Genomic DNA, 25,052 nt, shown 5'->3' with positions numbered 1-25,052 from the left:
AAAAAAATCTTGCTGTGTTTCTGCTTGGTGTGTAAATAAGCAACTGTTAGCTAACATGTTAGCCACAACAGCTTTAGAAGTTGGAAATACATACATTATTTTTGTGTATATTGTACAGAGATAGCCATGCTTTTCATTCCATTTGACTATACTTCTAAGAAATATGTAAAAATAATGCGGAATTGAACTTGAACTATTAATGACATGCCCTTAACTTTGTGTCATCTTTGCTGAAATTGTCACTATTTTTGAAAGAAGTACATGATACAGATAGTCTGTTGAAAAAAAAGTCCCTCCTCCCCTCAAACTGCTTCTGATGGCATTCACATCAATTGACAACAATGCACAAAACAACCAATGTTTTGAGCTGAAACTATCAAACTTGGTCAAATATTAATTGAATATCTGAATATCTGATACTGCATTGCCAATTTCTCGGCTCAGATATTTTCAGAAACATTTTTTTAGTGTACAGTTTAGCTGAAGAATAAGAAAGTTTGTGACTTGGCCACAATTACAAAAACAGCTGACTGAAGTACCAAGCACTGCCTTCAGCACTTTGATTCTCCGCCCAAGCCTGATTGGGCCCAGGCTGTAATTTCGTTTGAGTTTATTTATATATTAATTTATTCACAGCAGGAATTTTACTGAACTCCTACTATTTACAGTAGGAATTCTGGTTTTTCATTGGGCTCGGTTGTAAAACTGCTGCCAGGGTTCGGCTTAGGTCAGGCTTGGACTGAACAGTGTGATGTGGAGTGGGGCCGGATTTTTTTGGGGCTGATTAAAGCTCTACAGCTCAAAGGCTGGATCAATTTTCTCATTTTACAGCTAAACAGTACACTACAATATGTTTCTGAAAACATTTGGAATAAGAAATATGCAATACATTAGTAGAATCTTGATTCAACGCTGCCTAGTTTGACAGTTTGACCACAGTTTACGAGTCATGAGTAAACGAAGTAAGTGCTGCAAGGCAACAGAACAAAAAGGGGAGTAAGCTTTTTCCCCAAACATTATCTGTCTCATTTAGGGCTGTGTGAATAATGTGACAGCATCAGCAAATATGAAAAAAAAAAATTAAAGTTACCAACTAGCGCTTTGAGAAAAACACTTGAAATCCAAGCCTTTCTATTGAAGAAGGCGAGACACACTGGGCAGCAGAAACAGTCTGAATGGTAACCTCTCAGAATTGTTGCTTTAAATATGAATGTTTTCTCCACCAGTTAATTAAGGTTTTTTAAAAAAATATGCTCTGGACTTTAATGCTTGTGCTCCACATCCAGCACAGACAAACGATGTGTGTATCTTGCTAAACTGGGGTTTCATAGAGTTGCCTTTGGAGATAAACCGAGATAGAGCACATGCCACATCAAAGCATCAAAGCAGACTGAGATGCAGATGGACTTTGTGTCCCTTCATTACACATGCACTAAACCTCTTGGCTATGATTTCTCTTGCCAGTGGTGAAGGGATACATGGCCACTTAACCAGCTGTAGCCTGAGTCCGTTGTGACAAATGGCCAAACACATTTATTTCTCTCAATCAATATCACCGGCTATACCTCCATCGCTAAACGCTCTTCATATGAGCTCATGTCCTGTGTCAGATAATTCATTCCCATTTTGTTTCCCGTCTGTCTTTCTGTCTCCATTTCTCTTCTCACTCGCTCTTCTGTCCAACGCACACACTTACACACAGACCCACGTGTACACATAAGTTCATGTGTAAGGATGGGATCTGGGTGCCATGACAACAGGGCACATCAAAATCCAATTAAATGGAACTTCCTCCCACTTCACCAGACCGACAAATAACTTCCTCCTACCCTCCTCTCCCCTTTGCATAAAAATAACTTTGGGATGTTTAAGTTATGCACATCTGCACTCTTGTAAAGTTGATAAGATTAATACGTCAAATCAAAGTGGTGGAGGAAATGGGGGTTTCAGATTTCTCTAGAATGAACAAGTGGTAACCTGCAGCACAAATGCAATTTCTCTGGACATGGAGCCACGCTGCACGACATGAACACAGAGTGATAATGCTCCAATGACTGCATAATGAGAACATTCATGCAAGCATAATGCATTAAGTTTTATACTTAATGCATTTAAAATGGGTGAAAAAAACTTACATTGCGGAAGAATATTTAAGCAAGCTCCACGTCTTTATGCTTTTAAGAATGATATAGTACTTTAAACCATTAGTTACCCCTCTCCTGACATGTGCCATATTGGATGATACATGTTCAATGCAATGATCTATATGAGCAATGATGGCAGCATGATCTACTGCGCTTGTAAAACACACACTGTAGCAACGCCGACTTCCTCAAGACCTGAGTTTGTGTAGCTTTGCAGCAAAGCATGCATCTGTAGATCCCCATCTGCCGCTGGGTTTCCACAGTGTGTTAAACGGAGTGGGCATCATCAATCACTGCCACCCCCACATGGGCACTGCCAAGCCCCCAGAGAGAGATGCAAGAGCCGGGCAAGATAGAGAACCAGGCTCCCTGCCTCCAGTGAGAAGCAGCTTACACATTACGCATCCGAGAGGCTGGCCTGGTAATGTCCCTCAAGGGCTGCCTTCATGCTGTGCTCAGTGGCTGCTGGGGGACAGGCTGGCGCTGCAAGGCTCAACACATGAGATTGAACATCACATTAACACCGGGGTGAGCCTTGGGAGGCCTGCCACTGTAGATTGAGAGGCAGGGCCCACCACCACAATTAAAAAGAAAATGATTAACAATTAGCCTGCTAGAGAGAAATAAACAAGCGGTTTGCCGAGACAACTTTTCCACTCCTGTAGACCCATTTGTGTAATGGGGGGAGCATGTATATTCTGTTCAAGATAGTGAAGTGCACTCCATGTGCTGATGAGTGTGCATAGCCCACGGGGCTCAGCAGGGTTTGTGCCTCCTACACCACGCTGCCCAAACCTACGCACTCCACTCGTCTAAGCAGAGAGAGGAGAGAGAGCGAGGTCATTTGTTTAGTTTGAAGCATAATGTTGGCCTCAGCACCACTCACGCTCATCTGTTGTCGGCCGATTTGACAATTGTACAACTTGGTAAATTAATAGAATTTGCAAAATGTTACGTCCTTTTGTTGTTCATCGGTCACCGTTAAATTCTGGATCTGCTCCTGGATTTCTCCTGTGCCTCGTGCAAGTTCTCTGTGTATTGGCTGCAATGACACTTGTCGAATGCTGACTCAGAGTGACTTTTATAAATTGCAAAATAAATCAAAAGACACGTGAGAAAACAGACTTGATAAAATCCTCTGACAATTGAATGATAAATTTGCTGGCCTGCACCCGAGTGTGCTCTGGATTGCCTGGAGGTTATTGCTGTGTACTTTATCCACTGTTGGTCATTCATCACCTGGGCACAGTATCAGCCACAGTTTCTCACTCACATATGCAGAAAGAGAGAGAGAGAAAGTAAACGCATGCTACAAACCACACTGCTACATGCTGTATTTTTTTGTGTTTAAGTTAAGATAATACCTCATGACTGGTACTGTAAATTCACTCCTTTTCCACCTTTTCTTTACTTTTCACCTGTTTTTTATAGACACAGATGAAGTGGAATATGTGCTTCAAAATGTACAGTTTAAACTATTCCTCTCATAATTAAACTGGCATGAATTAAAATGCTCAAATCAATATTTTTGCATCAAATCGTGCAAATTAAGACAAAACAATATGATACAGTATGATGCGATACAATATGATTCGATACACTTTATTGTCCCTGAAGGGAAACTGGTCTTGGACTGAGATGCTGCACACCTAAATGCCTTGACAGCCTTAACATAACAAACCACATATGAACACAACAGCACTATAGCTGCACCAAATCACATCAATAAACTGCACATAATCAAAGTTGCACATGCAAAATATTGCACATACATTGCACATAATACATATTTTACACACCCTATTGTTCACAGAACTATTGCACAGTACCTGCAGCCTTAAACAGTATTAAAAAGCAACAGTGTGAGTCTAGATTGCCAGCAGGGTAGCACCACCAGAAGGCCTCAGATACCATGTTTTGGGGGTACAATTCCACCCTGGAAATGCAGTGATGCCTTGGTAAAAAGCTAGTGCTTTTTGTTGCGCTATCCCAGCAGAAAAACACAGTGACGGCTTGGTAAAAATAATCCATCATGTCATGTCATCAACATCATGCCATCCATACCATCCATAACACAGCTGAGAGAAAGGTTTAATTGGCAACCTTATTGACTGAAACTGTCATTGTTTTTACTTTTTTTGTTTGCATGTATTATTCTTGTATTGAAATTTGTTTTAAGTTGTGTATGTTGTATGTACCTTTGTCCCACTGATAAATGAAGGTTCTCCCTCAATGTGTTTTCTGAGGTTTTTTAATAAAATAAAATGGTGATGATGATCCCCTCCAATGACAAAGTCACCTCGGACATTACGTCTCTTTGAAAACTTTGATCTGATCCATATGAAAGACAATAATGTCCCACGTTTGTAGTTTGCAGAAAGACACAATGACAACTTTTACTCCTGGTGGCTGAGGTGAAACCACTCCCTACATTATATTTACTGTCCAATTATTTTTAGTGTCCCAATTCTGATTGAAAGTGAAATTTATCCTCAACATAGTGTCCTAAAACACTACATCTGCCAGTGATGAAGCCAAATGAAACTTGTTATGTGTCTGAAATCTCAATTTATTGCTCAATATGATAATAGTGAATGAGCAAAAGAAAGAGTGATTTTGGACACAGCCCCTGTTTACTATTTTGATAGGGTATATTTTTTTTTGGTAGGAAGGAGTTTTAATAAAAACAGTTCATTCGGGAAAGAGGTGTTGGTTGAATGCTGTGAGCGCCACAAACAAAATCCCATTTACCTCCATTGTATTTAGTGGAGAGAGATATCTCAGAGGTGAATATTTTCAAATTTCAGCACATGGGGCAGGATCTATCTTATCCTTTAAAAAATCTAATCCAGAATGAATATTAACCATATGAAAATGTCTCAGTGGCAAAATATAATGATACGACACAGGCCTACCTGCCTCAGTGGGGATTATACAAAACAATGCAGGATGTTAAAGCACAGCCGACCATGCAGCACAAGAACAACTGAGGGCTATAAACAGCAAAGAAATGTATGTGGAAAACAGTATGATGGCACATCGCCCCGTTGCCTATTTATCATTTGACACACTCATTCAATATCTATGAAATCCCTTGTTTAATCTGTGCATCTGCATAGGATACGAGTTTGAGACATAAACATACAGAATAATTTAAGTCTGCCTGTCAATATCCTATACAGCACTCTGCTACAGTATGAAAAAAACAACTAAAGCTGCATCTTATTATTATAGCCATTGTTGTGAGCAACAACAGAAAACTGAAGATCTGAAATCACAAATAATAATTGTCATATCCTTGAATTTCCACCTCATTGTGCGACCACCTGCTGATACAGACGCCAGGAAGACATGTGAACGTACATGCAGCATCTCAGACAATGTCTTGCTTGTTTCCTTATGAATTTATTAAGAGTGTGTCCCCATCAGTTACCCCGGTGCAGCAACAGTGTGATGCTCGACACCCTTCGCCTGGAAAATTCCCAAACAGCGTGGAAGTCTCCCAGATTTAAAAGTATGCATATTCATAAGTCATAATCATAGCTGAGTCTCTGTGAAACCTCATTACATATTCATACACAGGGACTTTTCTTATATACACATGTTAAACTACTTGATGTTAACATTACGGTTCAAAAGTATACTGAATTAATTGGGATAAGGGGAAGTGAATATGAGATATGCTGCTGTGGTTCAAGGTCAATGTGCTCTTGAAAACTGTATTTAAAGGTAAATGCAAAATACTTGAACTAAAATGAACTGGATGTATTTGAGACAAGAAGCTTGAATCAAACGTGTTGACCTCATCCTTGCAGCTTATTACTGTAAGCTTAACAAATGCCGTTTTCTTGGCTGATAAGTTGGAACTGAAGTGACACAAATGCTGGCACAGGCTGCTACATTTTAGATCGAACACAATAGAGACCAAAGATACAATAAACACATGGTGAACAGATCGCACAGAAAGAATAAAGTGACAAAGCCCCGACTGTCATTTAGAAATAGTGGACATCTTGCCAAACGTCTTACTTCGGCTTACAGGGGGTGCGCTTTCTTTTTCAGCTGCTGCCGTTTATTTCTCATCCATCTGTCAGGAGAGAGTTGCAGCATGTCGACGGTGCACTCACCGCCTTTGTCTTGTAAATTCAACTTCTGACATCCACGAGACTGCAGAGGGTTGTCGCTCGACAGAAATAGACTGTTTTTGTTTTTTTGGTCTTTCATCCCCGTTTCCTAACAACAAAGCACCTCTGTATCAAAACCGCAAAGGGTGTACCTTGAAGTAGGAGCCATATATAGAAATCTTGTAAATCAGGCATGAATTAACACTGAGGTGGCTGTTGACTTGGAACATTTCAAACGCCCTCAGAAAAATGATGATGTTGACGATGACAGAGGAAAGGATTTATTATGAAGGTGTCATGCAAGCCAAGAATGCCCTTTGTTCTAATGGAGCACAGGAACATTGTGGTAGTACCTGGGCTGAATTAATGGCAACAAATGCATTTTTCATTATGAGCCGAGCAATTAATGTCCCTGTGAGTCTGATATTGCTTTTGAGCTGAAAATGACTCCCCTTCCAACTAAACTTGTATGTATTTTGGAGCAAAAATGAAAAGTTTTTTGAAATCAATACGTAATAGCCTGAGATTTAAAAATACTGTGCCGGTACACTGCACAGTCTGAAGCGGGATCAATAGAGAAATGCATCTGGTTCACAGCAGGAGAGATGGAGGGTGGATCAATAATAAGCAAATTTCCAGGAATTGCAAGCGGTATCGACTATTTAATTAGCCATTTCTCTCAAAAGGTGCATCAAAGACTCACGATAAAGAAACGCTAATGGGCCTTTGTGAGAAACTTAGACTACACCGTGCAGATGAGTGAATGCTTGTTGCAGCTCAGAGACGAGGAACCATGCATGCAACATCAAAGTCATACATACTAACCTTTAAACTCCACCAACTATCTTAGTTAGGTATGGAGAGGGAAAATGAGTTTTCTATGATGTATCATGTTCATGATGTAAATTTAGGGATCTCAGCTTCTCAAGAAATGCATGCTAAAATAAAGGAGAGTATGATGATAATCTGTATGTTTCTAATAGTCAACAAATTCCACAACAAGACCAAAACCAGCAGTGAAACGTTACTGGCAAGTATTGCCCGTTAAACCAAAGCCTGAGCTCACTCTTCTGTGCCAGAGACCTTCATTGTAATCAGAAACACTTCATCGAACCACAGCGTTGCACTGGGTGACATGCTCCTTTACTACGATGAACATGTTTGCTGAAGTTTATTTTACAAACGCTGTACATACTCACTAGAGCAGTGTTTCCCAGCCCAGGGATCACGACCAGCAGAAAGGGTTGTGTGGTGAATTTAATGCATCATGAGGTGATTACTGAGTTAGAAAATGAGAAAAAATAAATAATTCTTGCTACACAAAACTTTTTTTCAGCAATCTGGCCCGTGATAAGGTGCCGGATGGCCCCCCTTCACAATAAAAATGAAGTGATTCACAATAAGAATTATTTTTGTACTTTTGGCATACATAAAGTTCCAGAGTGCATAAAACAACATAAAAATAGAGCACTGTTTATAAAAAAAAGTGCCTGTGGAGGATCCCCCACACTCCCCATGGAGGTCCTGGATAAGCCCCTAATGTCCAAACATCCTAGAAATGTCCTAAAATCCATTAACTGTCCTTAATTCCAAGAAATGTCCTAAAATCCTAGTAACATCCTAAAATCTTTGAAACATCTTAAAAACATATAAACAGGTATGGGGCTGCTGCAGCTGGCCCCAGTTATTTTGCGAAAGCGGCCCCCAAACAAAGGAAGTTGAGTATCCCTGGTATATAGGTTTAGCTCTACAGGCCTTACTATTATTCCAACTAAAGAGTCTGACAAAGAAAAATCACTTTTTGTTTCTGTTTGTAATTTGTAGACATGCAACCTAGTCACACAGAGAGATTTCTTCATACGAAGGAGTCACAAGCAAAAAAAAAACTTGGTGACCACTGCACGACAGCCTTAAATGTGAATTAATCCACCAGTGAATATATTTCCCAACAAATGCACTATTTACTCCAGTGTGAGTTACATCTGTTAGAAACAGGGCCTGGCTCTTTATAAAAATACTAGGACTTTAAAACACAAAAACTTTATATGGCCTGATTTTTTTTTTAAGATTTATGTCTTAAACAAATGGGCTTGTTGTCTTTACATGCAGTGTTGGGTGTGACTGTAATCAATTAGCATTTGTTATTAACATTTGTCTATAACAAGGTAATCTAACACACCACTGTTCTGAAGTCAGTAATCAGTTTCCAGTTCGGCTACTAACAAAACAATAATGTTGTTTTATTCTTTACATAATTATCCAATAATCTGCTTAAAGGGTGAATAGAAAAATAAAATAACAACAGTGGCAGTGTACTGCTGGCAGACGTCTGCAGCCTGCAGGACAGTCTGTGAGGACAACAGGTTGTCTGGCAGACGGTTTGGGGATCTCATGAGGTGAACAGCAGCTTTAGGGTTAAACATGGCTGCAGAGCTAATGCTAGTTAGCCGCTAGGCTCGCGCATACAAACGTAAATATTAAAACTGTTGTCGGTATAGACATGCTACACACCGTCAGCTCGGTTACACACATTGCAATCTTTCAGTTAATGTTATTAAAAACACATGAGCACCAAAGAGTATTCATTTAGGCCAACCTTAGCGCTGACGTGCTAAACAAAAGAGACCAAAAAAGTGGCGATTCCCTACCTTTGAAAACGTCATAACGTCCAAACGTGTGCATTGTCCTCGATTAAATCTTCCGTCAGTACCCCTGTGTAAAGGTCCACCGATCAAAATATTTAAAAAAGAAGTTCTTCATAAAAAGTAATCCAAGTTGCAAGTGTTGCTACCACATAGAAAGTGCTGTTGAGGTGTGCTGGGTGCCGTAAAACGACTGTCGTAACACACTCTCTCGCTCTCTCTCTCTCTTTATCTCAATTCAATTCAGTTCAATTTGCTTTACTGGCATGAATGTAAAAAAAACAATATTGCAAAATTCTCAGATACAATTTAAATGATGATAAATACCAAAAAAAAATAAAAAAATAAAATAAAATAATGATATTCAAATCAACAGCAATTCATTGGATAAAAAATAGATGCATAAATAAAAAGAGCAAGAACATTTTGTTTTGTGTGTGCCTCTCTCTCTCTCTTTTACAGGTAGGCACTGCTACACTATAAAATCTGAAAAGCTGATTTTATTAAACACATCTAGTAAACCAATTGCCTTAAAAAATGTGAGTAGATAAGTTTAGTCTACGTTTTAGCAACTTCAGCAAACCATGTGTACTGTGCCATTTCTGTATTCTGTCAGCTGCATTTTAGTCAGTCATATCTAAAAATTCTTACATGTTATATCTCCTCACTTCATCATGGCAAAATCCTCTTTGTCATGATCAAGTTAAGTCAGACTAACCTTGTTTACTGAAGTTGCTAATACTTAAGAGAACAAGGCAGTTTCACTTGTCATTTAAGTTGCAACAACTTTACAAAATCAACCATAAAAATATATAAAGTAAACCTAAAACAATTAATAGTTATGTTATAAGGAAGTCACTATCCAATATGTTTTTAAGTAAAATCAACTCAGATTTTACAGTGTCATATTCATACTGATTTAGAAAGGGGCCTAAACAAAGCACCCTATATTCCATGTTGTTACTTGCAATTAGACTACATGACAATGCATCTCAGGCAATGTTGCAAAGAAATGCAAAAGTAGTGTAACTAGAAGTACAACAAATTACTTTCTACAGGAAGTAATTGGGTAAAAAAATGCATTCGTCTTTTTAATAATAATGAGTAATGTCTAATGCATTACTTTCTAGAGTAATAAGCCCAACACTGGATCTATTGACATCAGCAGTCTTATCCTTTGAATGGGAAATATGCTATTCACATATGTCTTCACTGTGCTGTGCAATCTGCTTGGGAGTTGTGATTCTGTCCCTGAAGGCAACGTTTGCAGCTGATAAGATCACATTTAAAGCTCAGACATGAGTGGGTGTAAAAGCCCAATGAATGCTGATATTAAGAACTGGCACTTGAAAGAATACCTCCCCTGTAAAAATTAGAATTTGTACTTCAGTTACCCTCTCTGTGTTATGCTGAATGCACCAAGAAAACTTTGCTTTTCTCACATGCTTCTGGAAAAAAGAATCCAGAAACTTCTTGATTAAGTGAAATTATAGTGGTTTAAGACATCTGTTTAGAAAACTCTTGCACAACTCTCATTTATCCAGCTGTATGCCTACTACCTCCCAAACACATGCATTTTTTATAAAACCACATTTTTTCAAATACTTCCTCATATACTCATATACAGTCTCCCATACAGTTGGGTAGACCACATGCGTTTGAATTCTGCTTAATTAAATGCATAAGCAGAGTTCAAACTAACACGCTTTGCCCAGACGCCACTCCTATGCAGAAGTGTTTTAAATAGTAACATTTTAGCAAAATACGGATGTGTCCGAGAATCACTGAGCATAAGACATTATTAATGAAACTTAAATTATAGCCTACTGCTTTGTAAATGGATGTTTTAATATAGAATTGCTGTTGTTGAAGGCGGCCACCTATACCTTCAATTCATCAAGCATTTGCTCAGTTTTTGGATTCTTTGTTCACCGTGGAGGCATTCAAGAAAAACAAAGTCTTCTCCATGAACGTAATGTAATTTGGGGTGAGAAATTGAAATGCAAATGATCATTGTGTGAGTGAAGTATCCCTTTAAGAACTTAAATGCATTAAAATGATCTTTAAGAAGCTGCATTTCAAATAATAATAAAAAAAAATCCACACTAAATATTGCAGTGGCTGTTCCTACAGCCGAGGTGAATATTCACTCGAAGGGGTTTTAATACAGAACATATACAAAGAGATGATAAGAAGACAGAAACATCTGTGCACACAGGTTTAGATCCACCTTTACTGAATAGCCTGCAACAAACATGAAAACAAAACAGATGAATCATGAAAAACAGAAAAAGAAAACAAAGATGAAAAATCTGATGGATGCTTTTGTGAGAAAACAGGGGAAAAAAACTGCTTACACACCGAGGCTGAGTGACGCTCATGGGCATTCGAGTTTTTCTTGTGATGACTCTTCTCATGATTTATGTAGGTAGAGGCGTCTCCTCTGACCTTGAGAGATGCTTCACTTTGTGCTGATGTTCAGGTTAACTGGGGATTGTGGGAATTGGAGGTCCCTCCGAGGGATCTTTTTTTCTTGACCTCACGCAGGTTTTCGGTGTGTGCTGGTATCATGATCAATATCCACCTCAGTTCATGTGGGTTTTGCAGAGATATGAGGTGCTGATGATAGATTGAGGTTTTGATATTGCTTTGATCCCACCTTGCCTGGAAAATTCATTTTTGATATTTCGCCAGCCTGCAGAACACTTGAGTTTATAAAAACTTTGCTTTCAAAATATAAAACTCTAATGTAAAATGAACTGGAAATTGCCATGATAATGTGGTGCTTCAATAACTTTTAACCTTTTAAAACCGGAGCAAATTGGCTTGATTTCCTCCAAAAACATCGGAAGAAGGCAATAAGCAAAAAAAGAAAAAATGAATTGAAAACTGGCTTAAAGTAAGCAAAAAAACAAAACAATTACAGGAAAATTAGTTTTATAAAAAAGAAATATTAAAAACAGCAACAAAGAAATTACCTTTGAAAAATTGCTTAAAAATTAGAATAATTTTGTAACATTACTTTAAAGATGTAATTATTATTATAAATATTGTTTTTCCCCAGCTTTTTTCTTTTTGCCCTAGATGATTTCCCTAGCTTTTTGAAAAATAAATTTCTTACCAAGTTGCACATTTCATTTTTGTTTCATCCATTTTTTTGAGAAAAATTGCACCAATTTGTTCAGGGTTCAAAGGCATCAATACTTGTGAAAGTCATTTGGAGGTAGCACAAGAAAAATTATGTTGCTCCCGATTTGTAAGGGTTAAACCATGTCTTTTTAATAAGCACAAGCTCAACAATAAAAATATTTTCTCCTGTCTCCTTCCTCTACATATTAATTATAATTTCGCCCTAATGGACAGTCTTTTCCCATCATCCAGCATCGCTTTTCTGTCATTTCAAAGATTAACGATGATAAACTGAATCTACTCTCACAAATTCTCATCAGCACCCTGAGGGCAATGTTCAAAGCTACTAAATCAGTGTATTCATCCAAAGATTTTAAATATTCAGATGAGTCCCTGAGGCTTTGATGCAATAAAAGCTTATTTACCAGGGCATGGGAAACACACCTTGCATCTTAATAGACTGACAGAGTTAGAAGATGAATAGCGTGGTTACATCTGTATCATGTTCACGCTAGATCAATCTGTCACTCTGCTGTGGTTGGTTATTCAATATTGTCCTTGGCCTTAAACTCCACCAAGTGAGATTTATGCTGTCAGCCCGAGCTTGAGGAAGAACAGAAAAATCAAGACTCAAGGTACTGTGGAGGCTTTTGATTTCCTTGATTTGAATTCATCACTTCACTGATGGAATTTGCATCCAGGCATCTTCTGACTATTTTTGTTTCAGAAGTCATTCATGAGAAATTCCATAATTGTAAGCTCAACACAAGACCGAATCCTGTGCAATCACTTTGTTCACTGTCATCAACCCTGTAGACAGTTCAGTAAATCTGCAAAAAGAATAATTAACATGAAAACCTTTGAAAAAGAATCACTGCTTGTGGCAACAAAGGAAACGATTTCCTCAGAGACCTAACATGAAACAGAAACGTAGATGAAGTCACACGTTCAGTTGGTTCAATTTTCAGTGTCAGGTGAAAATTTCCATCACAGTCTTGAGTATGTACTAGCATGTTTACTTATCTTCAAAATTAACAATGTGCAATTTGAAGGAAAGTGTAAGAAGCAGAACAGGATACATTTATTCCCAGCAGATCAGATCCTGGCAACAATACCAACCCTCTAGTTCTGACAAGTGAAACGTTTTCAGTGTCCCCCTTGTTCCACCTGTAATGGCACATGATTGATACTGAAAAGGTCTAATCATCTCTAAGGTAGGCATTATGTAAAACACACAGGCAAGGTTAAACACTGCCATAGTCACATTTCCACTGTTTGTTCAAAGATACAGGGCTTTTATTTCTTAGATAAATAAACTGAAAAACGTTTTCATCAGCTGCTTATTGTGAATGACAAGTCAAGGCTCCTCAAAAGTCCCAGACTAAATTTTATGTAGTTATAAGACGACATAACACGGAAAATGAAAGTGAACGATAAATTCCTTTTAAAACTCAGATTACATAGTGCCTTAAGGTGTCAATTTACCATACTTAACTAAAGCTTTCAAGTGCACTGAGGGATTATGAGCTACATTACAAGTGAATTACTGTCAGTGTTTACATATAATTTAAGTGGTCAAGATAATCTGGCACTTTCCCCGTCTCCCTTTATAATCATACTAATATTTATTATTATTATTATTATTATTATTATTATTATTATTATTATTATTATTATTATTATTATTATTATTATTATTAAGCAAGTGGTGAATGTAAATGGAACTATGTTCATACTGCAACTATTTAAACGTGGAGTCCTACAGGGTTGCATTTTAGGTCCTCATTTCTTTTTGCTATATGTTATTGACATGAAGTCAGCCTGTGTATGCAATTTGTTTCTTTATGCAAATAATTCATCTCTCTTCGTCTCTCATCAATAAATCAGCAGTAGAAAATCTACTTAATTGAGAACTCCACAAAATCAGCATCTAGTTAGCAGACAAGTTGTTGATGTTCAATACCCTCAGGATTTGATCTCAAAGATCAAAATATCCACTTCAATTAATAGAAACGCTTTCAAAAAAATGGCAGTGGCACCCTGCATTTTATGGTATTCTAACGTCCCTGAGATTCTTAAAAGGAGCCACATACCGCTCAAAACACACTATAGGCTTATTTTTAGATTCCATGCTCAAACACATCGTCTCCCTGCTCATTTTATTAGCCTTAAGTGGCTCAGAGTGGAGGGGAAAGTATCTTATATTAAAATGTGTACTTTTGTGCACTGTCAATAATGTTATGTCAGATGAAAACACTAAACAATCGAAAAACAAAAATTCTAGGGCCTTAACATCTAAATCCAGCATTACTGTGATATGGTGCATATATGTCTATGCCTGTGTTAATGGAGCTTGGTTCAGGCAGGAACATAAAGTAATTTGTGTCCTCCATGTGAACTGATTATTACTTGATCAGTACCAACTAAACACTCATTCACTTTACAAAACACCTTGTAGGCATAACTACATACATCTCTTCCTGCTGCTGACTGCATTTTACTAATCAGCAGCTAAAGCTCCCACATCAGCCTTCACCAACATGTTGTTTGATTTAAGCTGTTGACTTGCTGGACTAGTTAACTGTTTTACTGGCATTATATGTAGAAAACCTAAAGAATTTTAATATGTATTTCTGTCTGAGAGCACCTTTTCACATGCACATTAACAACACTGCGACTCCTGTTTCCTCTGCTCCCCCTGAGGGTTTTGTTTTGCTTTGAACTGAGCCACGACTGCAAATTCAGCTGCAACTTCTATATGACGAGAATGTTTCTGACTGAACTGAAGTTAAAATAACTAAAATTACAGTGCGGTCATCCACTTGTACTGGCCTCTGAGCATCAGACAGCAGATGCTGCTGGATGACACAAAGTGGTGACAGCTCCCTAGTTAATGAGGTCTCAGAGGGTTCATAACCCCCCTAACTGCTTCTTTCCGTGTTTCTCCAAGTGTTGTTTTTTCCATCATGCACACACACACAGCACACGTACACTTGCAACCCACACAATTTTTTATGTGTGCTGTTTATGGCTGCAGGCGGTCGAGTTCACGCAGTAGGTCATGCTGTGGGTCAAAGGTGGCTGCAGGATGAGCAGGCATCCTGGGAGAGCTTATTGTTTATTGAAATCTTATTTTAAATTGCAGAGGATAAAAGGCCATGAGCACCTACCTTTTGCTAAGCTGCTGTTTGGCTCATGGTGGAGCTGCTCATCTGGTTTGCTTCCTCGCTGTATTAGGTGAGCAGCGACACTCCTGACTTCACAGATTTCCACTCACATGTATTGATATCTTTATCACGTTATACAATCCCCTCTCCGGGAGCCTGTTTCCAATTCAGCTAATCTAACATCATCAAGCTCTAGCTGATGTGGTTCAAAGAGGAGCCATTCCAGCAATACAGCCCTTGGGTTCTGTTATTTCCCAGCCAGAAGTGAACAAGAAAAAAGTGTGGCAATATATTTTGAATATAATTACAGCCTGTGTGTTCTAAAGTCTAGACCCTCAACTCCCAGATTAGTTATTGAAATAAAATGAAAAGAGCTCTAATTGACTGGCTTCTAGTGATTAAAGGAGACAAATAATTGCCCAACCCTGAGCAGCAACTGAAAAAAAGAGGGGATCTTCAATGCTCCGCACGTTCCCCTCGGTATGGACCAGGCCATCCCGTGTTCACTTCAAACACGTGGTAGACATCGCTGTATTTGTCAAGCAAATGAGCATTTTAGATTTACAGAGCCCGAAATGTGACATAATCAAGTTATAATTTATCAATTAGAATAATTAGGAGGCAGATCCAATTTAATTAAAGTGTTGAAAAGCCTCAGAGGAAGCCAGCCACACATAAATGAGCCTGTGTGGGTTTTTTTTCTCTGGCTGTGGCTTCAGATGCTTGGGTGAGTTTACTGTCATTCTCAGTCACTCTCCATCTAATTGATTTAGGATGTCGGTGTGAAAGAATGGAGCACATACTTTTAATCGCTCCTTTGTACTGATGAAAATGGGGAAAAAAGGACAGATCTAAAAAAAAAAAAAAGTTAAATGTAATGCTTTGTGGCATTATGACTTAGAGTTTGGCTGTGCGTCAGTGGACACTAATGAATTGGCACTGTCAGCAGTGTGAACTCTGGACCCGACAGTGGGGATGTGCTTAGTGGTCATGCTGAAGCATGTCAGCAGGAGAGGCCCAGTGAGCTTGTAGGACAGAAATGAGAGAATGAGACACAGAGAGAGAAGAGGGGGAGAGAGAGAGAGAGAAACAGCTAACAGCAAAGGCCTCATCAGCCATGTTTGATAAAATCAGCTGGCTCTACTCCTGGTCCTAAGGATGTAGGATTCGTCTCCACCTGGCCAAGTTATCACCGTGTCACACACTTGCACTAGAGATTACCTTTCATAATTTGGTGTTGGATCAGGCGCGAAAAAATGCTCTTTCACAGTCATTCAAAGCGACGGGAGGATTTATTTTCTCTCTTCAAATCTCCCCTCCTGTCCCCCCTCTCTCCTGTGTCCCTTGTCCCTTTCCTGCCTCTCTCCATCTCCTCCTCTCTCTTCATCCTGCCACTCCCCCTTCTCCCTTCTTCCTTTCCTTGTCCTTTTTGCCTCATAGGGCAAACGGCTCACGAAAGCAACTTGACGCCTCCCACAATGACAAACGGTCATTTAAAAAGGCCAACCTGTCAGGCAAGAGCGCACGGCAGAAGGCATTGCAGAGACAGATGAAGGAAAAATATACTCAAGGTAAAGGAGACAAACGATCACGGTGAGTTGAACAGGAAGGGATGGAGATGAAGCGGCAGGAGATGAAGACTCCTCAGAGGAAAAAGACTGAAGGTTCCTGACTCCCTGTCCCAGTGTGGAGCAGCCTCACTATATTCTGAATCAGTTTTATTTGAATCTATGCATGCTGCCGACTTCATATCAGTGAGCCTGCATGCATCCATTTTATATCTAAAAAGTTTCAAGCTGAGCATGTCGGCCCTCTGTGAATTTGCTGGAATGTCACTATAAATAATCATTTCAAAGTATTCATCTGAGCCCATAAATAAACAAATGAATAATTCAGTTTGTAAGTCTATCTATCATCCAACCACATGATCCCCAACAGATTCAATGATGCAAAATGAAGAATATCACCAATCAAATTAATGTATTTTACCTGACAATACCGTGGCAGGAGATTAAATCTAATCTTTACTAAATCAGAGCTGAACAGAGGGGTTAATTAAATATATCTGTGTTAACTTCCTGTCAGCTGATGTCATAACGTCATAATGTCAATATTTTTTAAATTTAAGTGTAAGTGAGAAGTGTAATGCTGAAAACACACTAAACAATGAAGTGAAATGCGGTCTGCGATAATGTGGTATTTGCAGCTCAGCGCATTTGAAAAGTATGGCTATGTAGTGCATAATATGTAATTTTGTATGCAGTGATACACTGCAAAACATTCCACCAAGGAAAACAAAGGGACCCATTTAGTCAAACATATATTAAGTTTAAAATGTTCCATTAAAGCTCACTGATATTTTCAGCTGCTTTCAGCTTAACTTCACTGGAGTCGTACAAATTGAGTCAAAGATGTGAGCACATGATATACATTTTTTTCCAACTTGACCAAAAATAAAGAACTGCAGTTCCAGGTGTTCAGTCAAAGCCTGAGCTGCTGCACAACCAAACACCCACCACACACGGTCTGGCTGCTAGCTGGCTTGCAGCTAACGTCAGTCGGTGAATAAACAAAGATGGCACAAAAAGTCCAGCAGGGCAAATTTGCTTTGTGTTTGTCTAAGTACCTACAGATGGCTATGTGTTGCTCAAACTCCATTCTAAATAACTGCGAATTAACTGTTGGGCTAACTGATACTTTACTCTTTTTACTTTTGTGGACATTTACTAGATTATGAACTGTGCTTCCTGTAAAAATCTCAAACTCTTTTTTTTCTTCAGTGTTTTTTCAAGGTATATATTTAACTGGCTGCATTTGCAGGAAATTACTGCAGTTCACCATTTTGTACCAACAGGAAATGAAACAAGACATGTACAGACGGACGCCAATCAAACTGCTATTTTAGAAAGCTACTGCCAATTAAACTGAACAAAGGAAATGATGTTTCCTCAGATGTAATGCTTTAGTTTTGGCTTTCAGAGATGTTCCGGGAGCTGTCTCGCCACTTTCAACAATGTGTTGTATTTTTTCCAGCTGTGAACAGCTCCTGTTTCCTTTGTGCAGTGTGGTGTGGGACAATAGTGTCCATCAATACCACATTCAAAAATCAAGCTCATTTAGAAAAGCCATCTGTGAGTACACTTAATTTTCTCACATTGTACGATAATTAGTGTCTAGTATAGATCTCGGATTCAGCTTAAGAGTGAAGATTGTCCTATTGAGAAAAATGCAGCCCATTATGTCATTTTAAGACATATTTTTTCCATTCACAGAGGCTTGAAATTTGTATAGTTGTGTTGTTTGGAAAAAGAAAATATAAGATGACAGGTGCTTCTATACAATCAATAGCTTCATACTGATGTGCGACCCTTTTCCAAAAAAGAAGCTGAGAGCTCAATTCAACCAGCAGCTGAATTTCTTCCCGCAGTGAACTGCAAAAGAAAAAGAAACAAAAACAAACTTTCCATCCTTAAATATTCTTTTTTTTTCTTACTTGAAATCGACACCATTATTCTCCTTGAAAACTTTCAAGGTTTTTTTTTAACAGTAAATTTGTATCTCAACTTTGGAACTGCGGTTACAGCCAGCTATAGTGGAGGGAGGAGACCTTCACATTGCACCCAAGTCACACAATGCATGTGGGGCTTCGCCATATGAATTCAATTTTCATTACCCCCCGTAATAAATGCGGTGTGAATCCTGGGAGGCCATGGCAGCAAAAAATAAATCTGATACATGAATAAACGATGTCCCCGGGGAAGGCAGGCTCCTCCTTTGTGAGGAAGATTGACTCCTCCAAGATGGGACACATCAGCCACAAGGAACGGAAACAGAAATAGAAACTGCCGACAGAAAGGCGCTTGCTCACAGACTTTCTGTTCAGCCCCCCAACCAATCTCAAAGCTGTATATAATAATAATACATATTCTATGCAGTGTGACTGCAAGCCATCAAATTCTCCCAGAGGTCAGCACTTTTGTAATTTCCACACTATGAGAATGTAATTAAACTTTGACGCAGAAACTTAGTCACTGCACTGCACTTGTCACTTCGGTCCCCGCGTCTTCAGTCTAGTCAAATCATTTTTGTGATGCGTGTGTGGGATGATGTTGGTGTTTACACATTTCCGACTTTGTCAGGTTCCTAGAGAGAGGATGATGTGCTGCTGAATTATATTTTCATCCCACTTCTGTTGCAACACTTTGCGACTGCAATACTACTGGTGCTTTTGAGGTGTGTTTGAGCACTCCAGCAGCCACAGAAAACAAAAAACACATCTTTATTTGCCTGTATTTTTTTTTTTCCTGAGCTATTTCTTATTGACACACTAGCAATATTTCTATGTTTACCTTGACAACAGCGACTGTTATTCTACCTCTCTCACAGGTGGTAGTGTGACGTAGGCTGCTCGGTGAACATATTTATGTTGTTAAAGCTGGCAATACATTATGTCATCGGTAGACCTGGTGGACAGGCCCACCAGGTTTCTCAAATCTGGGATGCTGTCCTGAAAATGCTGCATAGCAATGATAAGTCATCAACATAAGTGTTACATTACTACCTCACAGTGTGTGCCATACTTCTACCTGTCATACAAGATACAGAACTACCTCAAAAGTGTCATAGTAAATAAACTTATATTGCTAGATTGCTGTTCTTAAATTCTGAGGACTACCTTGTTTTACTTTTAGAACTTGTTATGCATGTCTGCCATATTTCTGTTGAAACAAACAAACAAACATGCTGCTGTTTAAGCTACTTCAGGAACTTGGACCTTCAAACACATCAAGAACCGCTGCCTCACTCTGAGGTGTTCAGGTAAAATGGGACAGTCATGTTTATTTCAAATGGTTAAATCAATTCTTCAGTTCAGTCATTAATTCAGTAGAGCCAACTTTTCTGCCAAGCTTTCTCTGTTCTTTTGCCGCCTGTTTCCTTGGTGCCATATTGTCTACAAGTGACATGTGTGGAAGTAACAATTATGGATAATTCTGGACTATTGTGGCTGACATGGGCTCATTGCAGTATTTTTTTAGCTGGCAAAACACTAAAAATGTCTGCAATATGACAAGGTGGCACACAATAGAATAATCAATGATTTTATGACACTTGGTAGCCAAAAACACCCTGGTTTCAGTTTAGAAAGATGTCTAAATTTAGCTTATTTTTTGTCCAAATTTACCTTTTATCATAAAAAGCAACATGTACTGTGGAAATATTTTGATTTCAGCTCAAACTGTTTATAAAGAACAACATAGTACAACATTTTTTTTTGTAATTTATTCTAGTGGGCACCCCCAAAGCTCAAAAATGAAGCCCACATTTTGGTCCTAAAAACTGCACTTTATCGGATGACCACATGAGGCTGGTTCCTAAACAGAGTAAACCCCCATAGACCTCCATGTTAAAATGCCCAACTTTACATAAGAAATTTACATGTTTACAGCCTGGTACAAATAGGCATTGGTCTCCATCGCTAATTTCCCCATTTATGACAAATATATGTGGGGGAACTGTTATATAACTCACCCATTTAGATTTTATTAAAGCTTAAAGGCACATATTATTAAAGGGTAGGCTGTCCGCAAATAGTATCCATAGCTTCTCAATCAGATTCACCTCTGACTCCTCTACAGCAGCCTCTCATCCAAATATGATCACTTCTGGCTCAAAAAAGATGGTGACAGCTAAAATGCAAAACTTGTGGCCTTAAAAAACAGCAGTCCACACACGAATGGGTGAATTCAAAGTAGCTATGTCCATTATTTTTACAGTCTGTGGTTATACGCTTATTGTTTTATCTGAAGCATTTTTATTACAAGAAAACAGAAAATCAACATGGAAGATAACTCACCATGAAAGTTCGGGGACCTGGGATTTTAAAAAAAAAATCTTATCTTAAAATCTTATCTCTGCTGGTTATCTCAACTTAATCCAAATGACTGTTTTAAGTAAAGCACAATTGTAGTTTCAATGCAACTAAATGTTTGGTGGCTGGCTGCTAATATTGAAAGAGCCTGAGATGTAAAACCTTATTTGTCCCACTTTCCCACATAACGTTACTTCACTTTACAAAACTTATATATTCAAGACGAGAGGAAGAGTAATTGTCAACCATCATCTGAGGCTGTGCTAGTGTTGCAACCTCAATAACAATCAGAGAGCGTTTCAATATTATTTCATTAATCCCCAAATCTCTGAGGGAACAAACACTTCATTTACAAATCGGTCCATGCTACTGTGGTGAATCTCACTGAGGGCTATTAGCTCAACCACCGAATTCAACCTTCTGCAGCCCCCCAATCTGGCGTCACAGCAGATGGGTGGAGGTCTGTGATCTGTTGAGGCAATTTTGTGCATGGCTGCCATGGCCTGTCCTGGTGTGACATCTCCTGCTGCTAGTCGGCCTGTACCCTGACCTTCACACTGGGCTGGTGTACAGCTGTCTGGCTGGGAAACGCAAACACACACTCACACCCTCGGTATACACACACACACACACACACACACACACACACAGACACACACATACACACACATACACAAACACACACACATAACAAGCTTGCAATCCCTGGGGAAGAGCAAAAAGTTTAGTTGGGAGAGAGGTTTTGGGTGTTATGTGTTATTGCGCTGGTAGCAACAGTAGTCAACTAGCTGGCAGGCAAAAGGGCAGCGTGCTCTGTTGAACAAAATGTCAAATGTGGCTCCAAATGTGGGTGCTTAGCTGGTCAAAGATTTGATTCACATACATGATGAAGATTAGGATAAAGACTATATGTGTGTGAAGGGATTTTGACTGCAGAAAATGTCAAATGCAGAACAAAGAAGTGGATACACAAGACACACACTCCCACAATCATTGCACACATGTGCTCAAACATAAGACCCCTACCCCCTGCACTTCCTATTTGTCAGGTTAGAGCACGAGGACACATAACGTAAACCCAAAGAGACACTTCCTCCATGGGGAGAGATCTCCTCTCATTACGAGCAGGATTGACACTGGGCCTGGCCTGTCCAGAGGGAGGTCTAAACCAATAAGAGAGTAATTGAAAGAGGCGCTTGACTTCCCGTCTGTAACAGCTTACAGACCAGGGCTGATGTGCCTCTAGGAGCATGGCGTTTAGAAAACAGATGGGCAAAGACAAACAACATGAAAGTTGGCTCAGAATTGCAGGGGAAGAAAAAAAAAACAATTCAAAGAGAGAAGGCATTTTCACCTCGCAGATTATCACATTCGTCTCCACATATCAGTCTGTGTGATGCCTTATCTGAAAACCGATGCTGATTTCCCGAAAGGATACATGATCTGCATCTTGTCACATTTGCCTTGTGTAATATACTTATACAAAATGACTGAGCTGCATGAAGCTTAAAGAAATACCGAGGATAAACACGCCAACGGAAGAGTGTTTCATAGCTTTCCAATATCCCCAGAGCGGTTGTGGTCCTGAGTGTCAACTGCTGGAGCCAGAATGCGGAGAGGTAGAGGTGGAGGCTGTGCCATTGCATCTTGTCTCACTGAGGTGTGTGTGTGTTGAATCCCGGCGGCTAGACTTGTTACGGAGATGACAGCATGTTTTGTTTCACTACACAGCCCTCGCGCTGACAGTCTGAAAGCCTGGAGCCAAACAAACAGAGGCAGCAGCGATGCCAGGTATCTCAAGATCTCTTTCTCTCTCTCTCTCTCTCTCTCTCTCTCACACACACACACACACACACACGTATGCAGTGCCTATACGCAGTACAGCAGATATACACACACACACTACAGTGTGGAGAAAACTCAGACACATGCACACAACCAAACAAACACATTTTGATGTTGTACAAAACATCTGCATCACTGCAGCACTTTGGATGGTGAAAGCTGAGAAATGATGCAATTCTCCTTTTACACCACAAACTGATATCTATTTTACCTCTAAATGTTCAGATTAAATAATATGAAGGTCACTCATTATGTCCAACGGATTGTTAAACTGAATAAAATCTTCTAGTAGTGAATATTACTTTCAAAATACACATCGCAACCTAGTGTGGATGAGTTGATGCGGGCTATGCATCATTTACCATACTGTACGCACCTGTGGGGCATCAATAATTCAAGCATGCACTTGAACCCCAGGTGTAGGAACAAGGCAGGCCTTGAAACATTTCTGGAGAAACTGCAGTACCTCTCAGATTGACGCAACACTCGACATGATCAAGAAAGTGAGCTGGCAGAGTGAACATGCTTTACTAAAGAACAGAATGTTACTCTAAGACTTGTAGAGTTTTACCCAGAAGCTGCTCACAGTGCAGTCCTCTGCTGCAGTAATCCAGCTTTTTTGAGCCTTAGCATTCACAGGAAGGGAGGCAGTGAGCTAAAGGTGAGACAAGGTGGGCTTGTGAGTGAAAGGCTTCAATCTGAATTCCTGGACTGCTTGTGGAAACAAAGTTTGAAACATTCATAAATTCTGACACTGTGGGGATGTACTTTAACATTATTTTTTAAGGGGGATTTCGCCAATTTTCAATCAGCTTTGTATCAAACTAATGGGGGTAATATGTGTAGATGAATTGAGGTAACATTTTTCTCCATCTAACCAGTGTTTAGATATCCTTTCTATCAGCCCGGTGAAACTCTTCCAAATGACGTAAATGACATCATTTGGAGGGGTTTGCTCGAACTACAGGCTGTACCTTCGCATTTTCGAATTGCCCACCAACCCCACTGCGCCTCATCACGTGCTTGACGAGTATAGAGCTGATCAAGAGACACACCTGCACATCACCCTGTCTCTCAGACTCGAACCAAAATTCAGAAGAAAAACTAGGCAGTGCTGATTGAATATAAATCTAAAATGTTTTCAAAAACATATTTTAACACCCCGTTTCACCGTAATGGCGAGTTTGTCTGTGGGCACCACGCTGCATCCTGCACAGTAAAAAGGGGCGCCGAAAAACACAGATCTAATGGTAAAACTAAGCAGCGCTGATCAAATACAAACCAAGATTCAGTTAATAAGTTGTATATGTCTCGCCTCCAGTGTTTTCAGAAACATGTTTTACCGTTTAACTGTAATACGAGATACAGCTTGCCGCCATTGTTTCACGGACCATTCAGCATTACATCAGGTGCATAACATTCTGGTAGTTGTCGGCTTTCTACCTCTTGAACGAAACCATCATTTTCTCTGTTTTCTGTAGCACCAATTTGAAAAGTATTTGCATCTCTTTTTACTGCATAAACGGTCCAGTTTTATGTGAAACTTCTTTAACCCTTGAATACTGACAGAAAATTAATGCAATTGTGTATTTCACAGTATAAATGAGAAGTAAAACTATTGAAAACTGTAGTTTATAATCAGAGGGTGTTACCTTAGTTATTAGGGGTTTTTCTATGAAGAGTATTTGAACTATTCAAGAGCTTAAATTTGCCCTTTCGGCCTCCAACTCAACTAAGGGATTGAAAGCAGAGAGTCTTGTTTGGAGGCTCCACTTCTCATGCAGGACTTTGAATGAATAACAGTGATGCATGATGAAAGAGCTTCCTTTCCTTTCTCCTCCGTCTCATTCCTTTGACCAAGTCTTTCCTCCTCCCTGACTATCATCTTCAGCATAACCAAAGCAGCTGGAGAGAATGAGGATGAAATATTGATAGTGTGGCAGTAATGAAGTCTTAATAAGAGGGATCCAGTCCAAACAATGAGCGAGAGGGTCACATGGGGGCGGAGGAAGGTGTGACGCCCAGTGTGCCACATCAGAGCCATCCCTCTTGTTATTTTATAAGGTCAACTCAATTATGTGGCCACCACAGGTAATTTATGCAATTGGTGCACTTAATAAACACTGGAGGGG

Source organism: Plectropomus leopardus, chromosome 11 (assembly GCF_026936395.1).
Source record: "Plectropomus leopardus strain MGB_pleo_1.0 chromosome 11, ASM2693639v1, whole genome shotgun sequence".
Classification (NCBI taxonomy): domain Eukaryota; kingdom Metazoa; phylum Chordata; class Actinopteri; order Perciformes; family Serranidae; genus Plectropomus; species Plectropomus leopardus.
The sequence above is the reverse complement of the archived record's forward strand: the minus strand, read 5'-3'. Positions refer to the sequence as shown.